The sequence below is a fragment of the Bos javanicus genome, chromosome 14, assembly GCF_032452875.1.
Source record: "Bos javanicus breed banteng chromosome 14, ARS-OSU_banteng_1.0, whole genome shotgun sequence".
NCBI lineage: Eukaryota > Metazoa > Chordata > Mammalia > Artiodactyla > Bovidae > Bos > Bos javanicus.
In genome coordinates, this window is record NC_083881.1 from 44,477,319 (window position 1) to 44,493,104 (window position 15,786).

Below are 15,786 nucleotides of genomic sequence, written 5' to 3' on the forward strand. Positions count from 1 at the left end.
GTCTGGGGCTACTGCGGTGATGTCTATCACTGTTACCTTTGGATTTTCTTCAAGGCCATCTTTTCTGACCCTTAAAAGCTATTTTCATCATCTGTGGCCCTGGGCCTGGCGGAGGAAGGGATGGGCTAGATGAACATGGCTACAATCCAGGCCTAAAGCAGGGAGGTGAAACCACAGACATAAGAGAATGTGGGTCTGGCTGGCCATACACATCCATACCTGGCCCTCATCCACCGAAACTGAACAGCTAATCTGGCATTTTGTCAAGTCTGATGGGAAGTTAATGATGTGAAAGAAAGACAAGTATACCCATGGCTAAGCTGTATGAAGCATGTACGTGGCAGAGGAGATGTTTGGGGTGGGGCTGAAGGAGGATGGGACAATTATTTTTGAATGTAATATCCTGGACAGGTTCATAAACCTTTAGCCACAACTTTAAAATGCAAAATTTTGTGAAAACAGAGTGTCTTTGTTATTTTGCTACCAAATGAATTTGTTCCAAACCCTGACCTGAGCTGACAAGTCTTTTTCTGTCCAACTAAATGAGAATATTCATCTACTTTGCTGTAGAAATGACTGTGTCTCCCGTATGCCACGGGAGTATTACCTAACTTATAGGATGCAAACTGCATTCCCTTTCTGAAAGCTAGATGGATTCTAAAAGACATTTGGCCCCAGAGTGTTGGGCTAAAGAACTGCTGACCTGCGTACAACTCCCCAGACTAGTGAGTTCTCCAGATTTAAGCCTTGTATTATTTTCCCACATCACGCAGGTGTTTACCAGACCTCAGCTTTTCAATGACTTCTACAATATTATTTTAGTAGACACATTTACAGGGAACTAAACAGGACAAAGCTAAGAAACAGGCATACCATGTCCGATTTCAGATATGAGGCCTTAACACACGCGCTCATCTTTTCCTCTGTCACCTTTCACTGTATCAGTCTGGGAGTTCTGACACTGAACATCCCCAGTCTGGGCCACAGCAGGTGTACTATGCAGGTAGTATGAAAACGGGAAACATGATGCTGATTTTCAAAAAGAAGCTATCAAACTGTGTGTTTATTTTTGTAAACATTTTTAAATTCGTTTAAAATTTTATGCAAAAATTAATATTCCAGGGCATCCCTGGTGGTGCAGTGGATAGGAATCCACCTGCCAATGCAGGGGACATGGGCTTGATCCCTGGTCCAGGAAGATCCCAAAAGCCGTGGAGCAATTAAGCCTGTGTGCTACAACTACTGAAGCCTGCGTGCCGCAACAAAGACCTGGAGCAACCAAGAGTAACGTTAATTAAATAAATTTCAAAAATTAACATTCCAAATAAAATGTCCATAGATGTGCCTTTTAGCAAATGGAGACGGAAAGTGAGACAGAGAAGAGAAAAAAGACATAAAGATTAGCTCTTGCCTGGGACTGGCAGTGAGAATGCAGAATGAACACAAAGGGGCCCAAGGGATCTTTCTGGGGTGATGAAAAAGTCCTAAAATGAAACTGTGATGGAAGTCCCATAACTCTGTCAGCTTTCTACAGATCCATGAATTGTACACTTAACATGGGAGAGTTTTATGTCATGTAAATTATACCTCAATGAAGATGTGGGAAAACTAATCCTAAATGTTGGGAGTAACACTGTTTATGTCAACACCTCTTCTTTTGTCCTGATGTTTCAAATTAACACCAGTTCAAACAGGGGAAGAAGGATGCAGTAAATGAGATCCATTCCGATCATTAAGGGAAAAGGAGAAATTTTGCTCCCAAATGACTAATTTTACATCCAGACAGAGGAGATGAGTTCTTCTAGATACTCCCCCACATTTAGCAAATGAAATTGAAATTATTTCAAATTTAACATGCCACGTGTGCCTCTCTAATTACAGCATACATCACATCAAACAATAGTATTTTGTTTACCACTCATCCTGCAAAGACGGCGGAAACTCCTGAGGACGATGTCATGGTCTTCCCCACATTTTCAGGACCAAGCAGGTGTTCAGTGTATGAGTTTATTAAATGGAAGGATCTCTTCATCAGAACCACTGAACACACTTCCATTTGCGTGAACAATATAAAGCAAATTAGAAAGACACTCCCTACTTTCTAGACCAGGGTTTGCCACCCACAGCACTGTTGACATATTGGCCCCGATAATTCTTCCCTGTGGAGCAGGGCTGTTTGGTGCACTGTGGGATGTATAATAGCATCCCTGGCTTCTACTTGTTTATTAGATGCCACCAGTAGCCCTGGCATTCCCCTCCCTGCCCCGCCAACCCCCACCCTCGCTCAACAGCTGTGACACCCAAAATGTCCTCTGGGTGGCAAAGTCACCCTTCCTTGAGAACCACAGCTTTAAACAGGAAGAGTATAATGAAGATCAAATCAAACTGTTGTGTTCATATTTCAGCAGTGCTTTTCATGTTATTACTTCCTAAAGCTAGTGAGAACATCAAAAAGAAAACGCATATGACTAGCAAATGATAATTCTTTGACCACGGGCCTTGGCATTTTATGGGGAGAAGAAAAGAAGTTCTTTTTAATTTCCTTGTAACTGCAAAGATGCAAAAGGCTTGTTCTGATCCAAGGCTGACAGTTTCCAGGATATGTGGAGCTGGAAAAATCCATATGAGAAGGGTCCAAATGTCAAATGGCCTATGGCTGTAAAACAGTATAAAAGCAGCGTGCTCTTTGCCAGCACTGGGCTGTTTATTATGAACTGTAGCTAGGGGAACAATTCTGAATATGCTATTGAATATTTATTAAAAGAAAAGATCTACAATAATGCAGGTCCTGACCAGCTGCTATTAGTAAACCACTCAACCAGTTGGAAAGGTTAAGAACTGTGGTGGCAAAAACCATTAAGTGCAAGTCTGATCCTTTGGCATTTTGTTTTTTCTCAGCCACCACAGTGTTTAGCAATCCTCTTCCATACACCCTGGCATCAAATCTGAAAAGCTGTTATCCATATTGTATGCTTTAAATGAGTCCCTGAACATTACAGTTTCAACTCTTACTTTGGAGATACTGGGAATTTCACGCTGATGTTAGAAGCTTAAGATGTATATTTTGGGCAAAATGACTATAATATAGTACAGCAAAGAAAAAATTGTCTTATATTACTTGACTGTGTTTCGTTATCAAGATTCATAATACTTTACTGCAAAGCATCATTATTTTTTATTTAGGAAAACAGAGAAATACACCCCTAACCTCAACACTAACAATTTAGGCCCTACACATGACATCACTGGTTTCAGCCACTTCTGGATTTATCAGTCTATCGCATATGAGAAAAGGTTATAGCAGAGTGTTTAACTGTCAATTCCTAATATCTGAAAAGGAAGCATATCTTTTAAGACTACGTTTGTAAAAATATTTATATCTCTGCACATCTATTGGCAAACATAAGTAGGTTTAGGATTCTGAAACATTAAGCATATAATTCCTCAATCTGCTAAGAGAAAGAGCATACACAATATGCAAAAAGCCCTCTATTCAAACAAGCTGTGACTGTATACATAACTATGGTATTCAAATTAGATTACTAATTTAGACATGTTCTATCATGTCAAGTAGATACTAACATAAAAAAAATGTCAGAATAAAATTCAACAGGAAGAAAAATGAGGTAAGGAAAATTCAATTACTCTCTTTAGAAAATGAAAACTCCTAGTACATAATATTAAAATACATACTTCTGGAAAGATTAGTGGGAATGCAGCTTAATTACTCATCTTGGTGGTGAGTAATAAACACAGTATTGTCAAATCACCTCTACAGGATACTACCTCTGTGCCCTGGATTATCATATTTGCATTTGGATGAAACTGGGATACGTGAGGCATGGAATGGCCAAACTAAGTTTCATTTTACCTCGTCTGAATTTCCTCACATATTATTATAAAATGCACTAAAATCACACATAAAACACAATATTATTTGATATTATTTAAATTCTCATATGCCTATATTATAATTTCTCAACTGCAACGGACTAAGGCTACCATAACACACCATGTGTAATGATAATTACTAGAACTAACACAGTTGCCTAACATTTTTATAAAACTTTAAAAAAATTTATAAGTGTATGGCGATTTTAGGAAATCAGCACTAATAATAAAAGATGAACCCACCAAATGCCACAAATGCATAAGCCCTTTTGGATTCAATTTTTTTCCAAAGCTAAAATGTAAAATTGGCACCATGAAGCTTGAAATTGAGATTTAAAGATAAGCACTGGTACCAGCATCTTGCTACTTGCTAGAAATTGCTTTTATCTGAAAACTGCTATTTAGAAAGGCCCCCAGATAATTTTTATGAAATAAAGGTAGCATCATAAACTTTACAAACAGCTGTAAGATTCCATGAACATTTCATGATTCTAAACATTTCTATATATTAACAGTTAATATCTGCCTTAACAGTAGCAAAATTAGGTAAATTTCAGAATATCTGAAGCTAAAATACAAGTTGTAAAACTAAAATAAGCCCTTTCGATTTATCCTGCATAATTTTACACTGCTTAAGAAAAAGACAAATGCTTTAATGCTTTGGCATTAAAAGGGGAACATGATAGCTGCTTTGGCAAGATAAAGCAAGCTACACCACTTAATGTATTTGGAGAATTCAGGAATGATATTATAAAAGGAAAACCAATAGTTTAAACTTAATTTGACTGAATTATATCACACATACACACACACACACTTCTCACCTACAAAGGCCATTGTAACAACTGAAAAACAAATTTCCATTATACCAGACAGCAAGTTTAACCACAACAATTTTACAGTTTAAAATGTTGAATGCTTTTCTTTTTAAACTTAGATGTTTTTTAAGCTTTTTAAGATAATGAAAGAAAAAGATGTTTGTCTCTAAAAAAAGCTTTCCCCTAGTTGGACTTGATTGCATACATTTGCATAAAGAATCTGTGGTCCATCAAATATAAAGACTGCAGTCAATATAGCTTCCACTATTGGTACTTTGAGCAGACTAATGAAAAAAAAAAAAACTCTTAAATTTTTTTTAAAGTAGCTACCCCCTAATTTTTCTTTAGTAGCTAGTCAGGAAGACACAGGCAACATAAGGGAGTGGCAAGAAGCCAGAATTTGAAGCCAGAATGCCTTATTTGGGGTCCTAGGAGCTCTACCATTTACTAGCTATCTTATTTCCACAGAGGCACCTCAGTTCCCTCATCTCTGCAATGGGAATAATTCCACCTTTAGGTCAAAATGAAAGGAACAAGGACTGATATGCATGATACTAACTAAAACACATGGTAATTATTTTCATCATCCCCCCAATACTCCAGCTTGTCTATGACTTAATGTTGCCTGTTTCTTATAAGGCAAGTGAAAATTACAGGAAACTGTACCTAATATATCTCAAATAATCCAGTGAGCCAAAAGGCTCATTAATAACTCTAACAAGATTGGTTCAAAGGTCCAACCCTCCAAAGATGCTGTGGCCATGAGAAAAGCTTATTTTTGTAAACTACCAAATGATGGGTCATCATCACTGTCCCTTTTGACGTGCTCATTCATGGGCACAAAGAGACATGCCTGTTATGAGAACCAAGAATTTTATGTGCCAAGAAAGTAATTCTTTCATTCTTCCCACTTTCCCAAGTGCCCATGTCCTGCTATCAACGAAGGAGAAAAATGAATGGAAAGGGAAAAGAAGAAATGACAATTCTATGCTATAAGCAGCTTGAGATCAAGGATCGTGCTTTATTCATGATTTTATTTCTTAATTCTTTTCTTCACCCCACTCCCCGTCCCTTTTCCACACAGTAGGTTCTTAATACTTCTTCACAAGCCTTGAGAGCTCTATGAGACACAGTCACTGTCCTGTGTGTAGTTACAAGTGCGTTAACAGTCAGACTGTTCCTCTGCTCTCTGCCTTTTCTTTGTATTTTACTCCTTTTGTCACCTGGCTCCCATTCCATCAAGCACCTCATTCCGCTTTGCCTCTGGCTTCTACCACTTTGTGTCCAAGCACTTGTCTATAACTTCCCTCACTTAATCTTACTATTCCCCCATCTCCTTTCCCTCTGCCTGCCACCTTGGCCTTCAGGCTCCTTGGAAAAGCTATGCCAAACCTAGACAGCATATTAAAAAGCAGAGACATTACTTTGCCAACAAAGGTCTGTCTACTTAAGGCTATGGTTTTTAAAGTAGTCATGTATGGATGTGAGAGCTGGACCATAAAGGCTGAACTCCGAAGAACTGATGCTTTTGAACTGTGGTGTTGGAGAAGACTCTTGAGAGTCCCTTGGACTGCAAGGAGATCAAGCCAGTCAATCCTAAAGGAAATCAATCCTAAATATGCATTGGAAGGACTGATGCTGAAGCTGAAGCTCCAATACTTTGGCCACCTGATGTGAAGAGCTGACTCATTAGAAAAGACCCTGATGCTGGGACAGATTGAAGGCAGGAGGAGAAGGGAACGATGGAGGATGGGATGGTTGGATGGCATCACTGACTCAACAACATGAGTTTGAGCAAGCTCTGGGAGATACTGAAGGACAGGGAAGCTTGGTGTGCTGCAGTCCATGGGGTTGCAAAGAGTCAGATACTACTGAGCAACTGAACAATGACTACAATGAACCTTCTCAGTCAGATTACAACCTCCACAACAACTCCAAATGCCCAGAAGATTTGAAAACCTGTATCTCCAGCTCAGCCTCTGTCTTAAATTCTAGTACCACAGGCCTGTGCAACTGTCAATAGAATCCCAAGCCCTGGATGTTGCACCGGATATTGCCCTGGTCCCCTGCATCATTATACAAATACACACCTGAATGCATTATCTCCCCCTACAAACCACATCATCCTTTGTATTCACTATCAAGAACTCTGTCCTTTCAATCACCCAAGCCAGAGCTCTGGGAGTCATCCCTAACGTCACCACCCCTTCCTGCTTCTCTTCTCCTTCTCTGTCCCTCCCCCATCTCCCCATCAGTCTAAGTTCAGACCTTAAATCCATACTAGGATTCAACAGCTTTTGCACACAACTGCTCTTTTCCACACAGCCATCCTTACATCCCATCCATTCTCTACAACACACTAGACTGATCCTTGTAAAAGAACGGCCTGAAATGCTCAAATTCATCTGGACCAAATACACCCTACAAGACCCTTTCCAAAGTGGCTCCAAGGCTCCACTCTCCATTTCTGGACCTACCTACTGCCCCTCACGGGCACCTGCCGCAGGGAAAAACCAGCTGTCTCATAGACACACCACGCTCTTCGGCGCCTTCACTGCACCGTTCTCCCTGGTCTCTCTGCTCACAAAGAGTTTCCTGTCCCACTCCTATCCTCAGCTGCCTGGTCCCTTCCAACTCACTCTTTCAGGCTCAGACCCTGCCCTATTCCCTAGGGGTAAGTCACCTCTGTGGACTTAGGTACCCCTAATAGAGCCCAGCATCTTTTATGCACTGGTTAAAACTGGAGTTAAGCATCATTTCCCCTCCCAAGACTGAGAGTTTTGAGAGATGTGAAAGGAATCCTCTTACGTCTGACGTTTCATTATCTAACACTATGCCTTGTGTATCGATATGTATCTGGTGAATGCATAAATGAGTAAAAACCAGTCCAATTAAGTTTGACTCAAACACTGCCAAGCTGCTAGTGGCTGATTATGTGTGAATAAGAGACTCACAGCTCTTTTTAGAAGAGGTCACAGAAAATATCATAAGGCCACTCTGGCTGCAATTCCCAAGTGTTGAATACAGAAGTTGTGGTGTTCCCCTGTGTGGCCATGTTACAGATTGGCTCTTTTACAGTTTGTTTTTTTTTTAATTGTCTTGTGTGGTTTTACTGCCTGTGATCTATAACATGCACTACTTCAATATTAAAGTCTCCCAAAAGCTTCAGCAAGTTCAACCACACGGGGGTGATGGAAAAATGAGTACGGGTCAGGGTGAAAAGCCAGAGTGAGTGGAAGAAACATTAACAGCAGTGACTGAGTCACAAATACCTCAGGACCTGAACCTCAAAGACGCATGTGAATGCCCTTTATTTCTTAGGGAACAAATTCACAGGAGAGCTTCCATATGCAACCCTGGAGCTCCCTGCAGACTGAAATAACACATGTAGCAGTGTTGACTAGTCACAGCTTTTGGTCCTTTTAGAAAATCAACTGAAGTTGATTTGTAAGTGTTCTCTTACAAATGAACACTAGAACAAAAGATGCAGGGACTGGGTCCTATGAAATTAAAACAAAGCACAAATCTACTGTTGGTCAAATAAAACACTTAAAAAAAAAAACTTGCCTACTCCATGAGGTTCATATGGTTTCAAGTGCTCTGTAGTTTAGCACGCATGCACCCCAATCAGGCCAACTTTCCCTGTCCTCTACCATAAAACCCACACTTAGGAAATTGAATTTTTCTTAAGTTTTTAATCACTCACAGACTTGAAAATTATACAGTCCTATAAAACCAAGAAGGGGGAGTAGGTTAGACATTAACATACCAAATATTATAACAATGACAACATCAAATATAATAACTCAAAACCCAAGGGATATGAAGAATTTTTTAATGGATTTTTAATTTTTTAATGGATTTAAAAAATTGTTTTATTTGGGAAAAAAAAAATGCTCCTTACAAAAGTGTTGCTGCAAATTACAGAGACTCTGCAACAAATATTAGCTCCAGTGTGAAATCGTGAGAAAATAGAGGAGGTGCCATTCATGGTAAAGGGTTTTGAAAATATTGGACATTGGTTTTAAATTCTGCCCTTTCCCTCTGCACTTCGAGTGCAGTTAGAGAGACTAGGATGCAGATACAGAAGATGTGACACAATGTTCATTTTCTGAGACAACATGCTTACACCTTAATTGTGAGACACACATGTTCATTTACTTAAAAACCTCACTGTGACACATGACATCACTACAGTAATGTTCACTGCTGATTAAATCAATTTTGATTTACTTTTTTAGAAATCCCCTGAGAAAATCTCAGGTTGTTCTTTCTTGGATGAGAATGACGAAACTGCTGCTGCTGCTAAGTCGCTTCAGTCGTGTCCGACTCTTAGTGACCCCATGGACTGCAGCCCACCAGGCTCCTCCGCCCATGGGATTTTCCAGGCAAGAGTACTGGAGTGGGGTGCCATTGCCTTCTCTGAATGACGCAACTACATGACATCAAACAGAGATAAAGTTTGCAAGCTTCTTCACTGCGTTCCGTTATCAGTGGATGGCCATATGCTTCGTATTTCACAATGCTAACACGTGGGTTTCTTTTCTGAGATCATTGAATGAACTAAGCTTTAAACTCTTCCTCCACAAAGATCTAGAAGACCGTGGGCACAGACCTTCAACCATCCCTTCAGTTCTATCTCAGGGTCCCTGTGGGGATGGAGTGAGACTGAATAGGATTATTTCAAGAAGCACAATACAAGACATCTATGCAACAAAGCTGGACGATATGAAGGCCCCAAATTACGCAGCAGAACACTAGGCCCCATAGACTCCCGGGCTCCACTCCTGGGTCCGAAACTCACTAATGTGCTCTTGAACAAGTGCTCTGATCTTTCTGCTTGTGCAAAAAATGATAACAAAGTAACCACATAAGGTCACTGTGGGGATTCAAGTAAATCGTGTATGTATTTCCTGGCATGGCAGCCAGCACACATAAGGGTTCTGTGTTAGCTATTCGTTCCATCCAGTAAGGATGTGGCAGACAAATCATGGAGCTATCTGTCCCTACAATCACCCCCACCCTCAAATTCAGCAGCGTCCCAGCCTTGAGGGGCTGTCTCTACCGTGTTGCACACGCACTGTTTATTTGGAGAACTGGTATCACCTTCCACGTGTTTCTCCCAGATGTCTGAGGCCACAGCTTTAGAAATACAATCAGCCCCCAACTCCCCAAGCCTACAGGGAAGATAATTCAAAACAGGAGAGATGACTGGGAAGAGTAAATGGTCTTCATTCATTTTATTCATACCATAAGTAGCCTGCTTTTCTGGTACTTATATCTTCTGACAGCTGGATGTTGGAAGAAAGTTGTCTGGAAACAGAGATGGTCACAGACAAGCCAGCAAACAGTTAACAGGGACAAGAAATAACATCATGCAAATTCTAAAGAATTAGTTGAAGTTAACTTCTGGCCCCAACTGGAGTCACAGAAGTGACTGAGGAAGACTTGTATTATCGAATCACCCAGAGCAGAGGAACATTTGAAATGTAAAAGCACTTGAAAGAGTAAAAGGAACATTGGTGCTCTGGCAGGAGGGCTAAAACTGAAGTAGAAGATATTTCCAAGAGATGTGGAAAGACTCAGCTGATGGCAAGGACCCTTTCTGACACCCTCCTGGAACCTTACACCCATGGACTTTTAAATTTTTTAATTGAGATATAATTAACATGCAAAATCATATTAATTTCAGGTGTACGACATAATGAATCAACATTTGTATATATTGCAAAATGGTCGAGATGAGTCTAGTTAACATCCATCACCATACACAGTTAAAAATAATCTCATATGAAACTTTTAAAATCTACTCTCTTAGCAACTTTCAAATAGGCAATACAGTATTATTAACCTTAATCACCATGCTGTACAGAGAATTTTTTATTTAAAAAAGCCAAGGTAGAATATCTGTCTTGAAGCTCCTTTCAGTGGCAGGATACCAGGTTTAATTAAATATTAAATCAGTCTGTAAGCTGCCTGTGGCCTATGTGCCCTTGACAGCAATTACATTTTAATATCTAGAAAATGAGTTAATATTTACCAAGGGCCAGAATACTATGTAGATCTGGATTATACTCTAAGGAAGCCACAGGAAAAAAAGTAACTTTTCAATTATTTTCAACTTTTAGAAGTCAAGTAAGATGCTCAACAGGCTGTGGACCAGAGTTTTAACGAAATGCAGTCCACCAGTCCATGGGCAATTGGTTCTAGAACCCCCGAGGATACCAAAATCAGTGGATGCTCAAGTTCTTTATATAAAATAGCTTTATATCTGCACATAACCTTAAAGTACATTCCCTCACACACTTCAACTCTAGATCTCTTATAACATCTAATACAATGTAAATGCCACATTAACATAAATATGTAAATGCTATATAAATAGCTGCTGGAGCAAAGTACGTTCAAGTTTTGCCTCTTGGAACTTTCTGGAATTTTAAAAATATATTTTCAACCCATGGTCAGTTCAATCTACAGATGTGGAACCTACGGATATAGAAGGCCGACTGGACAGCTCATACATGACCCCTGAAACTGCTTCCGACCACACTGTACTAAGGCCCAGAGGAAGAATGCTTATTTAACATGAAATATAAATTATTGCCATTCTGAACAAACAGTACGATATGCAGCAAAGTGTACACTCTCTCTCTCTCTGCCCCAGGGGTACTCTCCAGCTAGGACTGAACTCATGCTCACAGATGACACCGATTGCAGAAGAATGGCCTGCTTGTGGTGGTTCACTAGGCTGTGCAGATCCCGCAGCTTCATCTGCAGGCAGCAAACAAACCTGGGAGGGGCGGCCTCCAGCAGGAACCCAGGAACCGTAACACACCACTCTCTTTTTCTCAATTCTCTGAATATATGAGCAGGAAGGGAAAAAGCAATGGAATCCACTTCAAACCAAAGGATAAAACCCATTTCACCTGCTGGTATCTCTATCGTGTGCTAAGGTAGACAAGCCTTTTAACAATAATTATGAGAATAATAACAGCTCCCAGTCATGGAGAACTATGCTGTGAGTTAAGCACTCTGAATACTTTACAGCTAAATGTAAATTTCCTCATCCGTAAGTGAAAGATAAGAAGGCACTTATTTTATTATGTTATTATGAGGATTCCAGGAGAAGAGAAGAAAAAAGCACTCCGGAAGTTGAGGCAGCAGGGTTTGAAAGAGACATACATGGGTTAAAAGCCCAAATGAGATTTCTATGATTTGATCTTGCTGAGTTCTAGTTTCCTCTTCTCCAAAGTGGAGATGAAGCCACCACCTTGAAAAGGAATCGAAAGAGACGACTGGTCAAATACCAGCTGGTGTCTACATTACCAGGAGGGGTTCAACAAATGCTTATACCCTGTATCCTATGATACATGTGAACAGCTTCTGTTAACCTCTGTCTGCAGTCGTTCAATCATTCAATGTCAAGAGTATCCACAGAAGCACTTCCTTTTGTAACAATGATAATTTTACCCAGTTTAATAAGTCGGACACTGGTTTAACAGCTTTATATCTATGAACTCATTTAATCATCATCACAATCCAGGGAGGCAGGTACTGTAATCCCCATCTTACAGACAAACATACTCAGGCACAGAGTTCAGGTAACATGCCCAGGCTCAAACAGATGGTACCTGAGTTAGCAGCAAGTCTCCCTAGTCTATCCTCCTAACCTTGATGTGACAGAGTATATGGGGGTCAACCTGTTTGAGCTGCTATACTTGGATATATATCTTGAGATAAGCAATGGATGCTCTCACCACCAACTACAATGTGTTGAATAACTTATCAACTTCTGAAATAACATTTTGTGTGTTTTCTTAGAATTCCTTAAAATACTATGATTTTAAATGAGATGCCTTTTAAATGAGATGCCTGTAACTAGTTCATCTTGTTCCATGTGCCAGAATACTATAAATAAATGTGCTTCTTTTTCTAAGGAGCACCTAAATAAATCTCACATTAAACCACAATCCTGAGTTTTGCAATATAAGTCCAAATCAAAAGAAGATATATTAGGGCAGTCTGAATGTTATCTGTTTTATTAGACTAATGACTTCCATACCAAAAAAAATCTGAATATTCTCCTTATCTCTAATATTCATGTCTTCACAGTCATAGCAGTACTGTATGGTATTTCAAACTATCCTTTTACAAATTTAATTAACTCAAATATTAAACATCAATGATGATAATCTATTTCTCTGCTTAAGAGGAATCTCTGGGGGAACAGATGAGAGAGAAAGGTTAAAGAATTCTGGAATTCTATCCTTCAAAGTAGGACAGGGCATCTACCTATAAATCATGCTCTTTGTTTATTAAGATAATTAAGCCTAACAGTACACTTAACTTTCAGACTCAACAATTGTCTGGCATGAACAATCTCCACTTTTTCTAAAACAAAGGGGATGTGTTCAAAGGGGTCCTCTGCAAGCTCCCTGTACAATGCATGCTATTTTAAAACATGATTTATGTGTCTAATTCCTGGAGCTGCCTTGAAAAATATACTGGGTTTTTCCTTGCATGCACCCTATTAGGAGAAGACACTCCAATCTGAAGAGTGCACTCTGTTTCAGACTGCAGGGCGCTATATCATGTCAGCATTTTCATTAAATACGTTCAAGCTGGACCTTAAACAAATGGAACGGAGAATCACAGCTGCAGCCACTGCAGAGAGACACACTTATCCGGCCGGGAGGCTTACATAAGAGGTGTAGGGCAGTCAGGGTGAAACCCAAGTGTCATCATCTGAACACGACTGCTTTGAGATTTGCTCACATTCTTCACATAAATGGAATCACGTAACACTGAGCGGATTTCTCATTTTATTTGCCTTATAGCACAAAACTGTAGGTTGACATATTAAGTTGTTTTCCCCTAAAGGATTGGGCTCTAATTAGGGAAAACTGGGAACTTCTGCCTAGAGGGAAAGTGGGATGCGCGGGAAGCCTGGAGGCCAGAGAAGGAATGATTTAGCCTCCATCCCTGAAGACCTAGGGCATCCAGGAATATTACTGGAGTCACTCCCCTGAGGACCTGGGACGGAGGTGACAAGAACCCCCTACCTCCTGTGCGGGCGCGCGCGCGCGCGCACACACACACACACACACAGAGTCAAGGAGCTCGGAACAAGCAATCAGCAGCAGGCGAAATGCCCTCGGAGCACCTGTCCTCTCACAGCACATTTCCAACTGGCACGTTCAGCAGAGGCTGGAGCCAGCCCGCCAGGGACGGCTGCCTCTCCCCGCGTACCCTGTCCGCGGCTTTGCTTTCTCAACTCCTCAAGCTGGAGCCCCGCTAACAAAAGGTGCTTCCCACGACGTGAAGATAATAAAAACAAACCTCCCCTTCCCGCGGCGCCACCCTCCAACTTTAGAAACTACAGTCAACTTACTGGGATGCAGGCGACAGGGAGCCTTCAAGGGGGACCCCGCTCCGGCTGCGCAGAGCCCAGCTGGCCCCGCACTGCCCCGGCGGCTGCGGCGGGTGCGGGGCGAGGCGCTGCCGTTCTGCACCAGCCGCCTCGGCTCCGCGGTGCCCGGAGCCCGGCACTCGCTGGGGCGCACCGCCTGGCGGCAGCGGCGACAACGAAAGCTACACGGGTCCGCGTGGTCCCGAGCGCTGCCGCAGCCGCCCGCCCTGGAGTGCAGCGCTCCGAGCCCCTGGTGCGTGTCTCTGGCTCCGAGGGAATCGCGGCTCTACAAGAAAGGCGGCCGGGGAAAAGCCGAGGCGCTGCTGCCGGGAGAGCCGCCAGCCCGCTCCCAAGCGGTCTGTCACATCGCGGGCGCGGCGGGAAGCGAGCCGGCGAGCAGGCACCTCAGTTTGCACTCGCAGCCGCGCCGCGGAGAATGACAAGCTTCGAGGCGGTGCAGCCGTGCGGGGCGCGGGGTGCCACTGCGCATGAGCCCGGCTGGCTGCGGCACGTCACGGGGGGGCGGGACGGGGAGGGGTGGGAGGGACGAGAAGGGGCGGGGAGGGGTTGAGCCGGGCGGGGCCGGGTGGGAGCTAGATGCCCAGCTACGCCGCGGGAAGGTACAGGAAGTCTGCAGCCTGCGGTTCTGTGAACCTAAAGCTGTTGTGTTTGAACTTGTTTGCTCCAGAGTCCATTGTCCCTTTAAAACTACTCTTTACTCTAAGTGATCCTTTAGGGCTCTGGGCAAACCTACAAAAGTCAGTTTAACTCATGTTATGGTTTAACCTTAAAGAGCTGGGATTGAGGGGACAATGTACCTTGGCTGTACATTAAAATAACTTACTGAGCGAATAGGAGCCCTTTTGCCCTGACCGCACCCCAGAATCCAGAATAGAACGTACATGAGAATCTCTGGATGGGGCCCAGCTATCATTAGGCTGTAAAGCTTCCCAGTTGAGATCAAGGTACATTAGAGCTTCTTAAACTTTTAATGTGTGATAGAATCTTCTGGAGATTTTCTTAAAATGCAGGTTCGTATTCAGTGAGTTTGGGCACTGTGGGAAGGTTCTACATTTCTAACAAGCACTGTTGATGTCAGTCTGGACCACCCCATCTTTACTACTCAAGCGTGGTCTAGAATCTAGAGCAGAGTTTTCCTTCTGCATGAGAATCACTTTTGTAGCTATCTGAAAATATCTCCAGGCCTTATCTTCAGTGGTTATGGCTCAGCCCTGGGCAAAGGTGGGACCCTGGAATTTCATTCCTGAGGAGCACTCTGATGAGTCCGATAGAGGGTAAAGCATCTGCCTACAATGTGGGAGACCCGGGTTCGACCCCTGGGTCGGGAAGATCCCTTGAAGAAGGAAATGGCAACCCACTCCAGTACTCTTGCCTGAAAAATCCCATAGACTGAGAAGCCCGGTAGGCTACAGTCCATGGGGTCGCAAAGAGTCCGACAGACTGAGTGACTTCACTTCACTTCAGATTATTAGACCAGCAATTAGGAGTTGGGAATAGACCTTTGAAGTGGGAAGCACCAAGCCTGGTGTTGAACTCAGGACATCCAAGCCCAAGTCTGACTCCCAAGTCCAAGTTCAGCTCCAAGCCCACTGGAGCTTTATATGATTATTCCAAATTTTCTGTAATTATTATGCATTACTTAGGAAA

The 15,786-nt window shown here is 42.1% G+C and overlaps 1 protein-coding gene across 4 annotated transcripts in view; it reads right to left on the reverse strand.

Annotated features, from left to right (window-relative positions):
* PAG1 (phosphoprotein membrane anchor with glycosphingolipid microdomains 1) overlaps positions 1 to 14,557 on the reverse strand; it is a 155,494-nt gene extending 140,937 nt beyond the window's left edge. For all 4 annotated transcript variants that reach the window (XR_009740871.1, XM_061439071.1, XM_061439068.1 and 1 more), the window contains exon 1: positions 14,101 to 14,557. The gene's annotated coding sequence lies outside the window, so the exon portion shown is untranslated. The remainder of the gene's footprint in view (positions 1 to 14,100) is intronic.
* Positions 14,558 to 15,786: the final 1,229 nt, after the last annotated feature.